Source organism: Pelobates fuscus, chromosome 5, assembly GCF_036172605.1.
Source record: "Pelobates fuscus isolate aPelFus1 chromosome 5, aPelFus1.pri, whole genome shotgun sequence".
Lineage (NCBI taxonomy): Eukaryota > Metazoa > Chordata > Amphibia > Anura > Pelobatidae > Pelobates > Pelobates fuscus.
Window position 1 is genome coordinate 188,692,359 of NC_086321.1, and position 17,649 is coordinate 188,710,007.

A 17,649-nucleotide genomic window follows, 5' to 3' on the forward strand; every position below is an offset into this window, starting at 1 on the left:
CAGCGCCACCGCAGTGTGTGTGCACACAATAACAATATATAGTTTCACCAATATGGCGTCAGAGCAGCGGCACATTCCTAGGTCTTAAATTAAACATGCTTTGTGTACACGTCCGGTTGTAGAACATAACATTTTAAGGGTAAATTGACAACCAAGCATATCCTTCACCTCTTAATGCATTTCTATTTTTAAGTTATATAAGTCGGCAGATTGGTCAGTGGAGAGACCTACAGCATATTTGGAAAAACAACTGGCCAAGATGTCCGACTCTACGATTTATAAGAACTCGAATAGACCCTCACAGTGCATACGGAAGAGGTTAAAGAAAATTAATAAAAAAAAAAAAAAAAAGAATTAAGGTTAACCCCTTAAGGACCAAACTTCTGGAATAAAAGGGAATCATGACATGTCACACATGTCAAGGGTCCTTAAGGGGTTAAGAGTACTGATTGACAATGCGAGTAATGTTAACAGTGTGGAACGTTTAGGTTATATAAAAACAGTTTACGAATCTACATATATTCGAATATGAAGCAGAAGTACTAGGCATAGCATTGTTTGCAAATTATATGACATTGATACCATGCCAGGTCTGTAGTCAGGTACAGACCAAGCATGTGTCATAGTAGGTAAAGAAGAGACTGTCGCTTAACAGAACTAAAACATTGCAGAATGTACAGGATTAAAATGTTAGATATTAGTGGTAACCCGTTAACTAATAAAACAATCTACAGCTTTCTTTTGGCCTTGTGACTTAACCATGAAGACGAGTGTGAAAATAGGTTGATAGCATCACGTGCGGAAAGAAGGCAGCATAACTTTTACAATATATATTGAGTATAACTTGGGTAGGTTAGTAACCCTGTGGAGAAAGCTAAACATAGGCAAAAGCCTATGTGTTTTAGGTAAGCCTAGCTTTGTATATTGTGCATGTATTGAGGCGGTCAGCTTAGCTTGTAGTAAGTATTACTGTGCAGGAGCCATCTCTTATAACGAGTGCACCTCTGCAGGCCAATCTTCACCTTATGCCTGACCTGAGGGTCTCTGGTGCCAAGTGTGTAAGTCTGCCATGATCTTCACTGGTGTCAGTCCAGCCATAGTCCAGCTAAAAAGGGACACAACTGTTGGTATCGTTGGGAAGGGATCCTAGTGATGATTTTAATATCCCCCTGAATCCCATAGTTGACACCTCCACTGGAAACAGTGATATCCCACCCTCGGCAATCTGAACCATCCATAAGGCACTGAGTGATCTAAGATTGGTCGATACATGGAAAGCTCTACATCCAGATGACAGGGATTAAACATACTATTCAACCTTACATAACAGGTATTCCCGTATTGACTACATATTAATTCAAAAGGAAGGTCTAATGCACCTGCAGAAGGTGGATATACTAACCACGTCGTGGTCAGACCACTGCTCCACTACACTATCTATAAACTCACCTTTGTACCACCCGGTGAGAACAGTGTGAAGGCTAAACGAGTCACTCCTAATGGACATACAAATGCAAGACCAAATCACCACCAACCTAACACAATATTTGAGCAAAACACAACCAAAGGGATGTCTGACATGACGTTATGGGAAGCGCATAAAAGTGTAATCCGAGGGCACTTCATCAGATCTTAGCGATGAGGATGCAGACCTTGATGCCTCGACTGATACATACGGACCAGACAGGCTTCATTCCAGGTAGGGAAGCGAGGGACTGCACCTTACGACTGTTTATTATTCAGCACCTAGCAAAATGGGAAGGCAAAAAGTTGCTCCTACTTTCCACTGACGGCGAGAAGGCATTTGATTGGGTGGATTGGCACTTCATGATGGCAAAATTACACAAGGTTGGATTAGGCGAAGGGCTGCTCACCTGGATAAGTGCACTCTACTACAATCTGAGCACTTGGTCCAAGTAAATGGAGCTCTCACGGACAGCTTCATCATAGGAAATGGCACCAGGCAAGGATGCCCACTTTCACCACTACTCTTTGCAATAATACTAGAGCCATTCCTAGACCGAATCAGGAAAACACCATCTATATCGGGATTCCGATATAAAAACCCAAGAACACAAGGTAGCCACCTATGCGGATGACATGCTGTTTTTTATCAACAACCCACTCAAAACAATAACGCCGCTAATGAATGAATTCCAAACATACAGACGCCTCTCCGGACTCAAACTAAACCTCACTAAATGTGACATACTGAACGTAACTACCCCGGCAGAGGAATGTGCCCAACTGCACTACCTGATTTTAGAAAATATTACCAGGCTCCAGAGACTCCGTGAATTGCACACATCATCGACCCAAAAGCGATGGATAATGCTGAACAGAGCCTCAGTCAATAATTCCCTCCACACGTTAATATGACATAGACACTCAGATGCTATGAACACCGAGGGGAGATCTAATCCATAGCAAAAACGCTCAAGACATGGATCACTTTAAGGAAGGAAACTTACATATCCCCAAAACCTAGCCCCCTGATTCCCATAACCCACAACTCAGACATAGGAGATAGACTCCTGTCATCGGTATGTCCACTAGCCAATCAGGAGGGGTATATACTCCTACATCAGGTGCTCCACAGATCTTGGGTGAGAACCTTGTGGGACCTTATGACGGAGGGAGCGCCAATGTTGATGGTCCAATTCCACTACCCTCAGCTAACACACTTCGATCATAATATCTCACACAAACAAAAGGTCCATCGGGACTTGACCTGGTATGAGGAACTTTGCTAACAGACGCCGTATGCAGAGTGCACAGTATCCATAATCTACCAATGACTCAGTAGGAGAACGGTCGAACAAAGACACCTTTAAGAGGCAGTGGAAGGACTTGACAGCCCGGACCTTCTCTGAGGCCCAATGGGAGAGAATACTACTCTGTGTGGATCAGAGAGGAGTGGCACCTCGGGGACACACTCAAGATACGGGATGGCTTACATACCAACTGTCGCACTGTGAGGACATAGCCCACTGTCGTATGAAACCTAATACCCAAGATAAGGGAACATCCCTTCCCTGTAACAAATGACACACTACGTTATGCCCAAGACAAGTGAAAAACAAGCCAGGGACCCCTGGACACATTGACATACAAACATTAGCAGAATAGCTTGACCCAAGTGCCTACATACATACAGATGAGAAGTGGAGAACTGACAGCCCCATGCGATAGAAGAATTATCACAAAATACTGCATTAGGGTTACGAAAATCTCTGGTGTCCACTGACTTGATGATGCTGCCCAAGACGCAAGTATGTGAACCAGGGCCGCCATCAGAAATTTTGGGGCCCCTAACACAACTCAAGGTCTGCCCCCCCCCCCAAGCCCGCCCACAGGGCCCGCCTCCAAATCCCGCCCACAGGAATACACACACACTAACATATACAAATACTGAAACAGACATACACACATGCATAGGGAGATACTGACACACACACACACATATACATGCAGACATACATACTGACAAACATACATATACATACACATACTGCATACTGATATATACATACATACACACACACTGGCATACATACACACACACACTGTGGCATACATACACACACTGTGGCATACACACACACACACACTGTGGCATACACACACACACACACTGTGGCATACATACACACACTGGCATACACACACTGGCATACACACACTGGCATACAAACACAGGCATACATACACTGGCATACACACATACATACACTGGCATACACACACTGGCATACATACATACACTGGCATACACACATACATACACTGGCATACATACACTGGCACACTGGCATACATACACTGGCATACACTGGCATACACACATACATACACTGGCACACTGGCATACACAGATACATACACTGGCATACACTGGCATACACACATACATACACTGGCACACTGGCATACATACACTGGCACACTGGCATACACACATACATACACTGGCATACACACATACATACACTGGCACACTGGCATACACACATACATACACTGGCATACACACATACATACACTGGCACACTGGTATACACACATACACACACTGGCATACATACATACATACATACACTGGCATACATACACTGGCATACACTGGCATACACACATACATACACTGGCATACACACATACATACACTGGCACACTGGCATACATACACTGGCATACACTGGCATACACACACATACACTGGCACACTGGCATGCATACACTGGCATACACTGGCATACACACATACATACACTGGCACACTGGCATACATACACTGGCATACACACATACATACACTGGCACACTGGCATACATACACTGGCATACACACATACATACACTGGCACACATACACTGGCATACACACATAGATACACTGGCACACTGGCATACACACATAGATACACTGGCACACATACACTGACATACACACAGACATACACTGGCACACTGCTATACACACATACATACACTGGCACACTGGCATACACTGGCATACACACATACATACACTGGCATACATACACTGGCACACTGGCATACACACATACATACACTGGCATACACACGTACATACACTGGCACACTGGCATACACACATACATACACTGGCATACACACATACATACACTGGCACACTGGCATACATACACTGGCATACACACATACATACACTGGCATACACACATACATACACTGGCACACTGGCATACACACATACATACACTGGCATACATACATACATACACTGGAATACATACACTGGCATACATACATACATACATTGGCATACACTGGCATAAACACATACATACACTGGCATACACACATACAGGGAGTGCAGAATTATTAGGCAAATTAGTATTTTGACCACATCATCCTCTGTATGCATGTTGTCTTACTCCAAGCTGTATAGGCTCGAAAGCCTACTACCAATTAAGCATATTAGGTGATGTGCATCTCTGTAATGAGAAGGGGTGTGGTCTAATGACATCAACACCCTATATCAGGTGTGCATAATTATTAGGCAACTTCCTTTCCTTTGGCAAAATGGGTCAAAAGAAGGACTTGAAAGGCTCAGAAAAGTCAGAAATAGTGAGATGTCTTGCAGAGGGATGCAGCACTCTTAAAATTGCAAAGCTTCTGAAGCGTGATCATCGAACAATCAAGCGTTTCATTCAAAATAGTCAACAGGGTCGCAAGAAGCGTGTGGAGAAACCAAGGCGCAAAATAACTGCCCATGAACTGAGAAAAGTCAAGCGTGCAGCTGCCAAGATGCCACTTGCCACCAGTTTGGCCATATTTCAGAGCTGCAACATCACTGGAGTGCCCAAAAGCACAAGGTGTGCAATACTCAGAGACATGGCCAAGGTAAGAAAGGCTGAAAGACGACCACCACTGAACAAGACACACAAGCTGAAACGTCAAGACTGGGCCAAGAAATATCTCAAGACTGATTTTTCTAAGGTTTTATGGACTGATGAAATGAGAGTGAGTATTGATGGGCCAGATGGATGGATTGGTAAAGGGCAGAGAGCTCCAGTCCGACTCAGACGCCAGCAAGGTGGAGGTGGAGTACTGGTTTGGGCTGGTATCATCAAAGATGAGCTTGTGGGGCCTTTTCGGGTTGAGGATGGAGTCAAGCTCAACTCCCAGTCCTACTGCCAGTTTCTGGAAGACACCTTCTTCAAGCAGTGGTACAGGAAGAAGTCTGCATCCTTCAAGAAAAACATGATTTTCATGCAGGACAATGCTCCATCACATGCGTCCAAGTACTCCACAGTGTGGCTGGCAAGAAAGGGTATAAAAGAAGAAAATCTAATGACATGGCCTCCTTGTTCACCTGATCTGAACCCCATTGAGAACCTGTGGTCCATCATCAAATGTGAGATTTACAAGGAGGGAAAACAGTACACCTCTCTGAACAGTGTCTGGGAGGCTGTGGTTGCTGCTGCACGCAGTGTTGATTGTGAACAGATCAAAACACTGACAGAATCCATGGATGGCAGGCTTTTGAGTGTCCTTGCAAAGAAAGGTGGCTATATTGGTCACTGATTTAATTTTGTTATGTTTTTGAATGTCAGAAATGTATATTTGTGAATGTTGAGATGTTATATTGGTTTCACTGGTAAAAATAAATAATTGAAATGGGTATATATTTGTTTTTTGTTAAGTTGCCTAATAATTATGCACAGTAATAGTCACCTGCACACACAGATATCCCCCTAAAATAGCTATAACTAAAAACAAACTAAAAACTACTTCCAAAAATATTCAGCTTTGATATTAATGAGTTTTTTGGGTTCATTGAGAACATGGTTGTTGTTCAATAATAAAATTAATCCTCAAAAATACAACTTGCCTAATAATTCTGCACTCCCTGTACATACACTGGCACACTGGCATACATACACTGGCATACACTGGCATACACACATACATACACTGGCACACTGGCATACATACACTGGCATACACTGGCATACACACATACATACACTGGCACACTGGCATACATACACTGACATACACTGACATACACACATACATACACTGGCGCACTGGCATACACACATACATACACTGGCACACTGGCATACATACACTGGCATACACTGGCATACACACATACATACACTGGCACACTGGCATACATACACTGGCATACAGACACTGGCATACACACATACATACACTGGCATACATATACTGGCACACTGGCATACATACACTGGCATACACACATACATACACTGGCACACTGGCATACATACACTGGCACACTAGCATACATACACTGGCACACTGGCATACATACACTGGCATACACACATACATACAGTGGCACACTGGCATACATACACTGGCATACACACATACATACACTGGCACACTGGCATACATACACACACCTCATTTTCAGCCACCCTCCTCTCTTCCTTACCATTTCGTCGCAGGAGGGTGGCTGGGATGATGTGCGTCGGCTGCCTCTCCTCGCAGCCTTTCTCTTCTCCTTCCCCCGCGCGGAGTAAACAGGGAGGAAGTGACCGGACGTCACTCCCTCCCAGCAGCACTTGCTTTCCGGCTGCATTTTCTTTTTAAAGGGGCCCGGTCGCGCTATCACAGCGCTGACCGGGCCCCTGAAGATAATAGGGCCCATTGGGTGGCCCTAAATGCTTGGGCCACCTGATGGGCCCCATCAGCGTGTGGGCCCCGGTGCAGATGCACCGGCAGCAGTTAAGCTAATACACGTGGGGCCCAGGCCGCCGGGTCCCCCAGGGCCGCCGGGCCCATGACAGTTGTCACGGTTGTCATGCCCTGATGTGAACGAATACAAATAAACATACCAGCAGGGATGGCTAGGCTGGAAGACATCCATAGAAACAACACTCGCCTACACACATACACACTGTTTAACTGTACTTAACATTATAGAGAGCAACAGACTAAGCCCGGAAATTGAGCCATACAATGCACAATTTAACCGTGACTCATATAACCAAAAATGTATATATGATGTTAACGCATATGCATAGGTCCTGCGTGACCAAAGGTTTGTTTATTGTTATTTTAGAGACCTGCGAGTCTCTATTTGCTTTGTTGACCTTTCCAATCTGTCACATACTTAATAAAATAAAATCTTGATAAGTGAAAAAGAATTCTGAAGGAGGTTATGACAAGTAAAGAAAATCCTGCAGAAACAGATAAAATACTTTACTGCATATCCAAAATCTTTTCTCCGTTCAGTAAATTATTTTATGTAATGAATTATAGGAGTTCCAGTTTATCAACTGTCTCCACCAAGAAAAATATCTGCTGATATATCTAGCAGTATCTCCAATGTAGGAAACATTAGAAGTCTGCAATGAGATTTATTTTTTTATTAAAAGAATGGCAAAAACTGTTAAAATCTTAAATCAGACTAAATATGTAACAAATTATCTGATTTATTTTATAATAAACATGCAAACAATGACTGTAGATAGCAAATTATATTTTATACATTCATGTGAATGAATATATAGAATGTGTTATCAAAATTGACAAGAAATGTATATTTTTTGTTTCTTTGTAAGGACTGCGGGATGTACATGCATCCTTCTGCTTCCCACAATGGTCTTGTGTTAATCCGAGAATATGTCCACTGTATTCAGCTTACATAACCAGTAAACATAAACTCAAATAGTAAAACTATAGAATCAGTAGATCATAAAAACAATAACATATATCACTTTTCTTGTCTTTACTGTTTTTGTGTTGCTGTCCAGTAGAAGAAAGGCTTATGTACCTGAGTATCTCCATTGATAGAGAGGCCGCTGATGAGCTAATGTGTCTTTCCCCATTGGAAGATTGTAAAAGTTGTAGACAAAATAAAGGAAACCATTATATGTCAAGGATCTAACAAGGATTAGACCTGTTTTCCCTACAACTGATTTAGCTCATCAAGGAATCATGTCACAAAAGCCTGCATATGTGGGTACATCATTTGCTTAACAACTTCACTTAAAGGTTCATTAAAGTTTAGATCTGAAAATTGGGAAAGTCACAAAGGGCATTTTACTTTGTTGTGGTGTTCATGAAAGCATTTTTAAATTTGTTCAGCATTTTGTAAACTAGCTTATAGTCCAAATTATAGACATACCACAAAGGAACAATCTTAACACAGTAGGGTCACAGAGTGCAGCCTGCACAGTAGATAGTCACAATCTTCTTGGCAAGTATACAGCCAGGCAGAGCAATTATATATATATATATATATATAATTGCTCTGCCTGGCTGTATACTTGGCTGTATACTTGTATATATATATAATTTCTCTGCCTGGCTGTATACTTGCAGAGCAATATATATATATATATATATATATATATATATATATATATATATATATATATATATATATATATATATATATATATATATATATATATAATTGCTCTGCAAGTATACAGTATGCAGAGCAATTATATATATATATATATATATATATATAATTGCTCTGCAAGTATACAGCCAGGCAGAGAAATTATATATATACAAGTATACAGCCAAGTATACAGCCAGGCAGAGCAAATATATATATATATATATATATAATTGCTCTGCCTGGCTGTATACTTGCCAAGAAGATTGTGACCATCTACTGTGCAGGCTGCACTCTGTGACCCTACTGTGTTAAGATTGTTCCTTTGTGGTATGTCTATAATTTGGACTATAAGCTAGTTTACAAAATGCTGAACAAATTTAAAAATGCTTTCATGAACACCACAATAAAGTAAAATGCCCTTTGTGACTTTCCCAATTTTCAGATCTAAACTTTAATGAACCTTTAAGTGAAGTTGTTAAGCAAATATATATATGGAGACTTATCAAAGTAATCTCTTTTAATAAGTGGTGCAAAATGGAAAAGGAGTTACCAATGGAATATACTTGTATGTTATATTGGTTTCCATTGTGTTTTCCCTACCTTAGTGCTTTAGACAACTTTTTAGAACAGTTCACTTCTAATGTGCCATTTTAGTTGCTAAATAACCTCCATTTAGTTAAATATGAATAGGGATTTGGGCTAGCATGCAGGTTCATTTTTTTCTTTGCTTGTTTTGTATGTATTGAGGCTGATGTATGATATGGTCGCTGCTGCCACCCAGGAGTAGTGTGAGTTTGACCACAGGGCTTATTTTTGTGTATTTGTATTCACTTTAGCATCACACAGCCATGTTACAATGCTGCCACCCATCCGATGTGTTCCCTGTTAGGGTTAATAAGTATGCAGGGGTTTAGAAAAATACCCCTCTCTGTCTCATTAGAGATTTAAGCTTCATTATCAAATGTCCAGAATTGCATCTGCAGAATTTGGCATATCTATAGAATGTGCAATGCAGATTTGTCAGCTAGCAAACCTGAATATGGATGTAAATATGACCAGTGGAAAAATCATACATTTTTTTTAACCAGGCCATTATAAATATCGACATTTTTAAATGCCCCCAAAAAAAAAAAGACCTGTGTGGCCATTTGACATTCAGTCAGTAAACAGTAATCATTGTGTAATGGTCATTATGTGATCTAATACTGTATTCATGCAATTTGACAATTAAAAATCATATTGAGTCCGGGTTATTCACTAACGTGAGAATTCAAAGCAAATTTTACACTCAATGCCAAATTAGATAAACTAGGCAAACTGAAAGCATAGCTGAGCTATAGAATTTTACCAGTTTGGCTATTTTGACATTAAGTTTGAAATTTAGTTTTAATTCTCATTTTATTGATTAACCCTGAAAGTCTTTCTACTTGTCTGTCATAACATATTTGTATGTGAGTTTTATAATGTCACAAATGTTGCACTTACAGAAAACATTATATGTTCATATCCTCTCAGGTTGAATCCACACTGTCAATCGTTATATTGTCTGAACATTTAATTAAGTAAAATGTTATTTGTAACTGCATAATCTTCTTTGTTATTAAATAATGTTTTTCATAAGAAATAAACTTGTGTTTGCAGGGGCAATATGTATACAGGCTTTCAGAACAATATTTACAATGGTGAAATATTGTGTTTTATTTACAGGGTTATTTACTAAAGTGAGAATTATCGGGAATTCAAAGAGAATTCAGGGAGATTTCACATATAATGCAAAATAGCTCCTAATCAGCTATGCTGTCATTTCAGCCACTATGACCTTAAATTTGGAATTCACTTTAAATTCTCATTTTAGTATGTAGCCCTGTATCTTAGAGAAATTGCTTAATTGTGGAACTAGGTTTTGTGACGCAAGACATTCAGATCCTTTTTCAGTACTCTATTGTGTATTTGCCAAAATATTAAGTAAAAACTGACTATTTATACAAACTATAAAGCATACTGATTGTACTACATAGCACATTATTTCAAAACATTACTTAAATAATTTTAATAAACATGAAGAATGTGCAATGTTCAATTTTAATCACCGTCTCCTACATATATTTCAGTTTTTTCTCATGCCCACTGCGGTTCCATGACGTCAAGCTTTCCAGTATGTCTCCTACTATCTATTGATACTATGAATTTAAAAATATAAACTAGGACAGGAAATGTGGGTTTGAAGGGGAGATGAACAGGTGCAAGGGGCCAATCTGTTGCTACGACAACAGCTCACTAAACAAAACTAGGCCACCTTTGAAGCCTCTCTCAATTTCTCAACCGCATCCTCTGGAAATTGTAAAAAGAGACAAAATTACAGAGTAAACAGTTAGATCAGATCAAACATAATAAGCAAACAAGTACGACAGGTGGGCCACCGCAATTGCTGTTAATCATGCAGCAGTGAACTTGTGTGGTTAGATACATCACACAGCTGAATGGGAAAAAATAACCGAAAATATCAATACACTGTCATGTTAGCAATGACGTTACCCGTAATATTTTAAATTTCTTCTCTTTTGTTTATCAACTACATATTCTGTAAGAAACAAGTCAGATATCTTAACCTTTAACATGACACAAATACGACCCTTAAAGACCTGTTTTATGATATCCCTATCAGAGGTTAACTACTTGTCTAATTGAGGAGATAATAAGTAAGCTAGGTGGATTAACATCACATTATTTTATGTTAAGGCCTGTTAGAGTCAGATTTTTAGGGACTGTTTAAACATGCACATATAAACTATGCCCATTGAAGGTTATAAAGGATGTTAGAGGGATACTCTTAAGTAACTGCAAATATGTGCAATTGATAAACATGATAAAATTATAAGCAAAAAATAAATAAAAATACTAAAACTAAGGTAAATTCAGAAATTTACAGGTATATAGACTAGTATGTAGTTCTCCATCTCTAGCAGACTTTGTAATAGTTTAATTTATAAATAAAAACATATATGGAATGCATAAACTAGCCAAAACTGCTGCAATTGTTACAATATCTGTCTTTTAGGTAAATGTTACACAACTAGACATTAATATGTCTAGTGTAATTTGACATTTTCCACAAGCACATAATGAGTTAATACTACCAACCTATATTTTGAATATATTTTTAACTTAGATGCTTGTTTTTCTGTTGTATTTTGTGGTTGTACGTCTTTGCATTGTCATGAAGTAAAACAGTCTATTTCTGGATGACACCTGCAATTTTTACAAATGGAAATATTGAATGAAATACTGAACAATAGTGCCACCTACACATGGGAAATATAACTGTAACTCTCAAAATCAGATATACATTTATTTATAGAATGATGTCAAAGTAAGATCAGCGTTGCAAAATATTACTATTGTAATATACTAATGTCACAAAGAATAGTCTTTCAGACAGAGTCCATAGTGGATCAGATATTCCAGGAATCATTCTAAAGTAACCAGTTACCGATTCTTAATATAAATGTCCATGCCATCCAATGCTATTCATAAACATTAATATAAGCTGAAATAATAAATGACATGGTCACCAGATGGCTTGGAAAAAGGTGATGATCTACTAGTGAAGCATAGTTGCAAGACTGAAGCCAAGCGTATATGCAGTAGATACAATGACTCTCCTGTTACAGGTAGCAACTCTTGTCCATTATGGTTTGATGAAAACTTTAGGTTAGTGATGGTTCAATTACTAATTCAACATAAAGTTGCATTAATCTAAGACACAATGTCATCTACCACATGCTGGACTTACTTATACTATTTGTATACATGAGCATGTTGCAATGCTTGTCACAGTCAATTACCATCAAGCTGGACATCTCTCAGGTGTCTGTTATTAGCAACCGCTGTTTCCATGCTGCAAAACGTAACTGATAATCACTGGAAATTAGGAACAGTTGTAAACGGAATGTCTCCTGTAAAGAATAACATGCCTCTTGTTCAGATTAGCAAAAATAATTAAAGGCATTGCAAATTCTAATAGAAGATGTAATTACTAAAACTGGTATTGGCATAATTTTGACAATTAACTACACTGGTGCAATGGTTTATTCAATAGAGATGTCTAATTACATACTGTTGACCAGGGCCGGACTGGGGAAAAAATTCGGCCCGGGCATTTTTTATTCACAGCGGCCCACTGAAAAGCGGGCGGGGCCAGATAGGGTGTGTTTTGTCATCCCCAATGACAAGCACGCCCTATCTCATGTTGGTTCAATGCTCTTCCAGGGCATGAGAAAAGGGCCCTGTATTTGTTCTGCACAGCGCAAGCAAATTTAATAACATGCTTGCGTTGTGTTTGCTTGAAACTTGTCTCAGGGGTTTCCATAAATGGGATACTCACTATGTGTTTGCTTAAATGGAATCTAGTGTGTGCATAGGGTATCCAGAGTGTGTATGTCAGAAATGTAGTGTGTGTGTAGGTGGTGCAGCGTCTGTGTGTAGGGGATCTAGTGTGTGTGAAGGAGTGCGTATAGGAGATTTAGTGAGTGTGTGTGTGAGTGGTGCAGCGTGTGTGGGGGCTGCTGTGTGTGTGAGGGGTGTAGTGTGCATTTATGAGGAGTATAGTGTGTGTGGGAAGGTGCTGTGTGTGTGGGAGGGTGCAGTGTGTGTGTGAGGGCGCTGTGTGTGTGGGCGCTGTGTGTGGGTGCTATGTGTTAGGGTGCTGTGCGAAGGTGATGTGTGTGTGTTAGGGTGCTATGTGAGCGAGGGTGCTGTTTGAGCTAGAGTTCTGTTTGAGCTAGGGTTCTGGGTGAGTACGTTAGGGTGCTGGGTGAGTACGTTAGGGTGCTGGGTGAGTACGTTAGGGTGCTGGGTGAGTATGTTAGGGTGCTGGGTGAGTGTTAGGGTGCTGGGTGAGTATGTTAGGGTACTGGGTGCTGGGTGAGTATGTTAGGGTACTGGGTGCTGGGTGAGTATGTTAGGGTGCTGGGTGAGTATGTTAGGGTGCTGGGTGAGTATGTTAGGGTGCTGGGTGAGCATGTTAGGGTGCTGTGTGAGCATGTTAGGGTGCTGGGTGAGTGTTAGGGTACTGGGTGAGTGTTAGGGTACTGGGTGCTGGGTGAGTATGTTAGGGTACTGGGTGCTGGGTGAGTATGTTAGGGTGCTGGGTGAGTATGTTAGGGTGCTGGGTGAGTATGTTAGGGTGCTGGGTGAGTATGTTAGGGTGCTGGGTGAGCATGTTAGGGTGCTGTGTGAGCATGTTAGGGTGCTGTGTAAGCATGTTAGGGTGCTGGGTGAGTGTTAGGGTTCTGGGTGCTGGGTGAGTATGTTAGGGTACTGGGTGCTGGGTGAGTATGTTAGGGTACTGGGTGCTGGGTGAGTATGTTAGGGTGCTGCGTGAGTATGTTAGGGTGTTGGGTGAGTGATAGGGTGCTGTGTGAGCATGTTAGGGTGCTGTGTGAGTGATAGGGTGCTGTGTGAGCATGTTAGGGTGCTGTGTGAGTGATAGGGTGCTGTGTGAGCATGTTAGGGTGCTGTGTGAGTGATAGGGTGCTGTGTGAGCATGTTAGGGTGCTGTGTGAGTGATAGGGTGCTGTGTGAGTGATAGGGTGCTGTGTGAGCATGTTAGGGTGCTGTGTGAGTGTTAGGGTGCTGGGTGAGTGTGATGTGTGTGTTTGCAAGGATTGTGTATTGGGGGGAGGCAGGTAAATGCCAATATTGAGTTTTTCGTTTTCGTTTTTTTAATTATAAAAATAAATATCCCCCCCCCCTTCCCTTCTTACCTGTAGCCTGGAAGGGGGAGGTAGGGGGGCACTGACATCCATCCCTGGTGGTCCTCGTGGTAAGTGAACTCTAGCCTTCGGGCTAGAGTTCACTCTCGCGAGACCGGGCCGGTTGCCATGGTAACGCCCCGGATCTCGCGAGAGAAACCCGGCGGAGCTGCAAGTTAGAGCTCCGCCGGGTCCTCCTCTCCAGGCTGGCTCCCTCCCTCTCTCTCCCAGCCGGCGGCCGCATTTGAGAGCATGTGGGCCGGTGAGGGAGATCTATCTCCCCACCGGCCCTTCATGCAACACAGCGGGGCCGGTGCTCGGATAGCGCCGGCCCTGCATAGACCGGCTGGATCTCCCCGGCCTCGGCCCGTGGCCATCGCGGCCCACCGGGCATTTGCCCGGTTTGCCCGATGGCCAGTCCGGGCCTGCTGTTGACCATGTTCTCCTTCTCCAAACTCTTCACTCGGTCTCTGTGACACTGTCCTCTCTTGGTTTTCCTCCTATCTCTCCCAACGCTCATTCAGTGTCTCCTTTTCTAATGATACCTTCTCCCTTTGTCCTGTCTCTGATGGAGTCCCCCAAGGCTCTGTACTTGGTCCCCTACTATTTTCTCTTTATGTTACTTGCGCTTTTTCCTTAATCCCTATGTATATTTAGACAAATGGAGGTCATTTAGTTGCTCCAATGGCCATTGGAGGGATGCCCGCCTGCCAACGTCAAGGCAGACCCCCCCTAAGCGGGTCCTAACACTGACCCTTCAGCCTGCTTCCTTGAGCTTCTGGCAAAGATATCTCTAATGAGACAGAAAGGGGCATTTTTTATATACACCCCTTTACTTATTAACCCTTAATAGGGAACACATGGGATGGGTAGCAGCATTGTAACCAGGCTGTGTGATACAAAGTAAATACAAATACAAAAAGAGAAGTCCTGCGCTTAAGCTGCAAGGACTACAACACACATCAGCCCCAATATATAGTAAAAACCAAAGAAAAGAAAATGTTACTTGCGCTTTTTCCTTAATCCCTATGTATATTTAGACAAATGGAGGTCATTTAGTTGCTCCAATGGCCATTGGAGGGATGCCCGCCTGCCAACGTCAAGGCAGACCCCCCCTAAGCGGGTCCTAACACTGACCCTTCAGCCTGCTTCCTTGAGCTTCTGGCAAAGATATCTCTAATGAGACAGAAAGGGGCATTTTTTATATACACCCCTTTACTTATTAACCCTTAATAGGGAACACATGGGATGGGTAGCAGCATTGTAACCAGGCTGTGTGATACAAAGTAAATACAAATACAAAAAGAGAAGTCCTGCGCTTAAGCTGCAAGGACTACAACACACATCAGCCCCAATATATAGTAAAAACCAAAGAAAAGAAAATGTTACTTGCGCTTTTTCCTTAATCCCTATGTATATTTAGACAAATGGAGGTCATTTAGTTGCTCCAATGGCCATTGGAGGGATGCCCGCCTGCCAACGTCAAGGCAGACCCCCCCTGAGCGGGTCCTAACACTGACCCTTCAGCCTGCTTCCTTGAGCTTCTGGCAAAGATATCTCTAATGAGACAGAAAGGGGCATTTTTTATATACACCCCTTTACTTATTAACCCTTAATAGGGAACACATGGGATGGGTAGCAGCATTGTAACCAGGCTGTGTGATACAAAGTAAATACAAATACAAAAAGAGAAGTCCTGCGCTTAAGCTGCAAGGACTACAACACACATCAGCCCCAATATATAGTAAAAACCAAAGAAAAGAAAATGTTACTTGCGCTTTTTCCTTAATCCCTATGTATATTTAGACAAATGGAGGTCATTTAGTTGCTCCAATGGCCATTGGAGGGATGCCCGCCTGCCAACGTCAAGGCAGACCCCCCCTAAGCGGGTCCTAACACTGACCCTTCAGCCTGCTTCCTTGAGCTTCTGGCAAAGATATCTCTAATGAGACAGAAAGGGGCATTTTTTTATATACACCCCTTTACTTATTAACCCTTAATAGGGAACACATGGGATGGGACTTCTCTTTTTGTATTTGTATTTACTTTGTATCACACAGCCTGGTTACAATGCTGCTACCCATCCCATGTGTTCCCTATTAAGGGTTAATAAGTAAATGGGTGTATATAAAAAATGCCCCTTTCTGTCTCATTAGAGATATCTTTGCCAGAAGCTCAAGGAAGCAGGCTGAAGGGTCAGTGTTAGGACCCGCTTAGGGGGGGTCTGCCTTGACGTTGGCAGGCGGGCATCCCTCCAATGGCCATTGGAGCAACTAAATGACCTCCATTTGTCTAAATATACATAGGGATTAAGGAAAAAGCGCAAGTAACATTTTCTTTTCTTTGGTTTTTACTATATATTGGGGCTGATGTGTGTTGTAGTCCTTGCAGCTTAAGCGCAGGACTTCTCTTTTTGTATTTGTATTTACTTTGTATCACACAGCCTGGTTACAATGCTGCTACCCATCCCATGTGTTCCCTATTAAGGGTTAATAAGTAAAGGGGTGTATATAAAAAATGCCCCTTTCTGTCTCATTAGAGATATCTTTGCCAGAAGCTCAAGGAAGCAGGCTGAAGGGTCAGTGTTAGGACCCGCTTAGGGGGGGTCTGCCTTGACGTTGGCAGGCGGGCATCCCTCCAATGGCCATTGGAGCAACTAAATGACCTCCATTTGTCTAAATATACATAGGGATTAAGGAAAAAGCGCAAGTAACATTTTCTTTTCTTTGGTTTTTACTATATATTGGGGCTGATGTGTGTTGTAGTCCTTGCAGCTTAAGCGCAGGACTTCTCTTTTTGTATTTGTATTTACTTTGTATCACACAGCCTGGTTACAATGCTGCTACCCATCCCATGTGTTCCCTATTAAGGGTTAATAAGTAAAGGGGTGTATATAAAAAATGCCCCTTTCTGTCTCATTAGAGATATCTTTGCCAGAAGCTCAAGGAAGCAGGCTGAAGGGTCAGTGTTAGGACCCGCTTAGGGGGGGTCTGCCTTGACGTTGGCAGG

At 41.8% G+C, this 17,649-nt stretch overlaps 1 protein-coding gene across 2 annotated transcripts in view; it reads left to right on the top strand.

Annotated features, from left to right (window-relative positions):
- Positions 1 to 17,649, top strand: part of LOC134611209 (M1-specific T cell receptor alpha chain-like) — a 433,017-nt gene that overhangs the window by 288,391 nt on the left and 126,977 nt on the right. The window contains exon 8 of one of the 2 annotated variants that reach the window (XR_010090884.1): positions 360 to 379. The exons of the other annotated variant lie outside the window; for it this stretch is intronic. The gene's annotated coding sequence lies outside the window, so the exon portion shown is untranslated. Of the gene's footprint in view, positions 1 to 359; positions 380 to 17,649 lie in introns of those variants that run through there. 2 annotated transcript variants of the gene reach the window in all.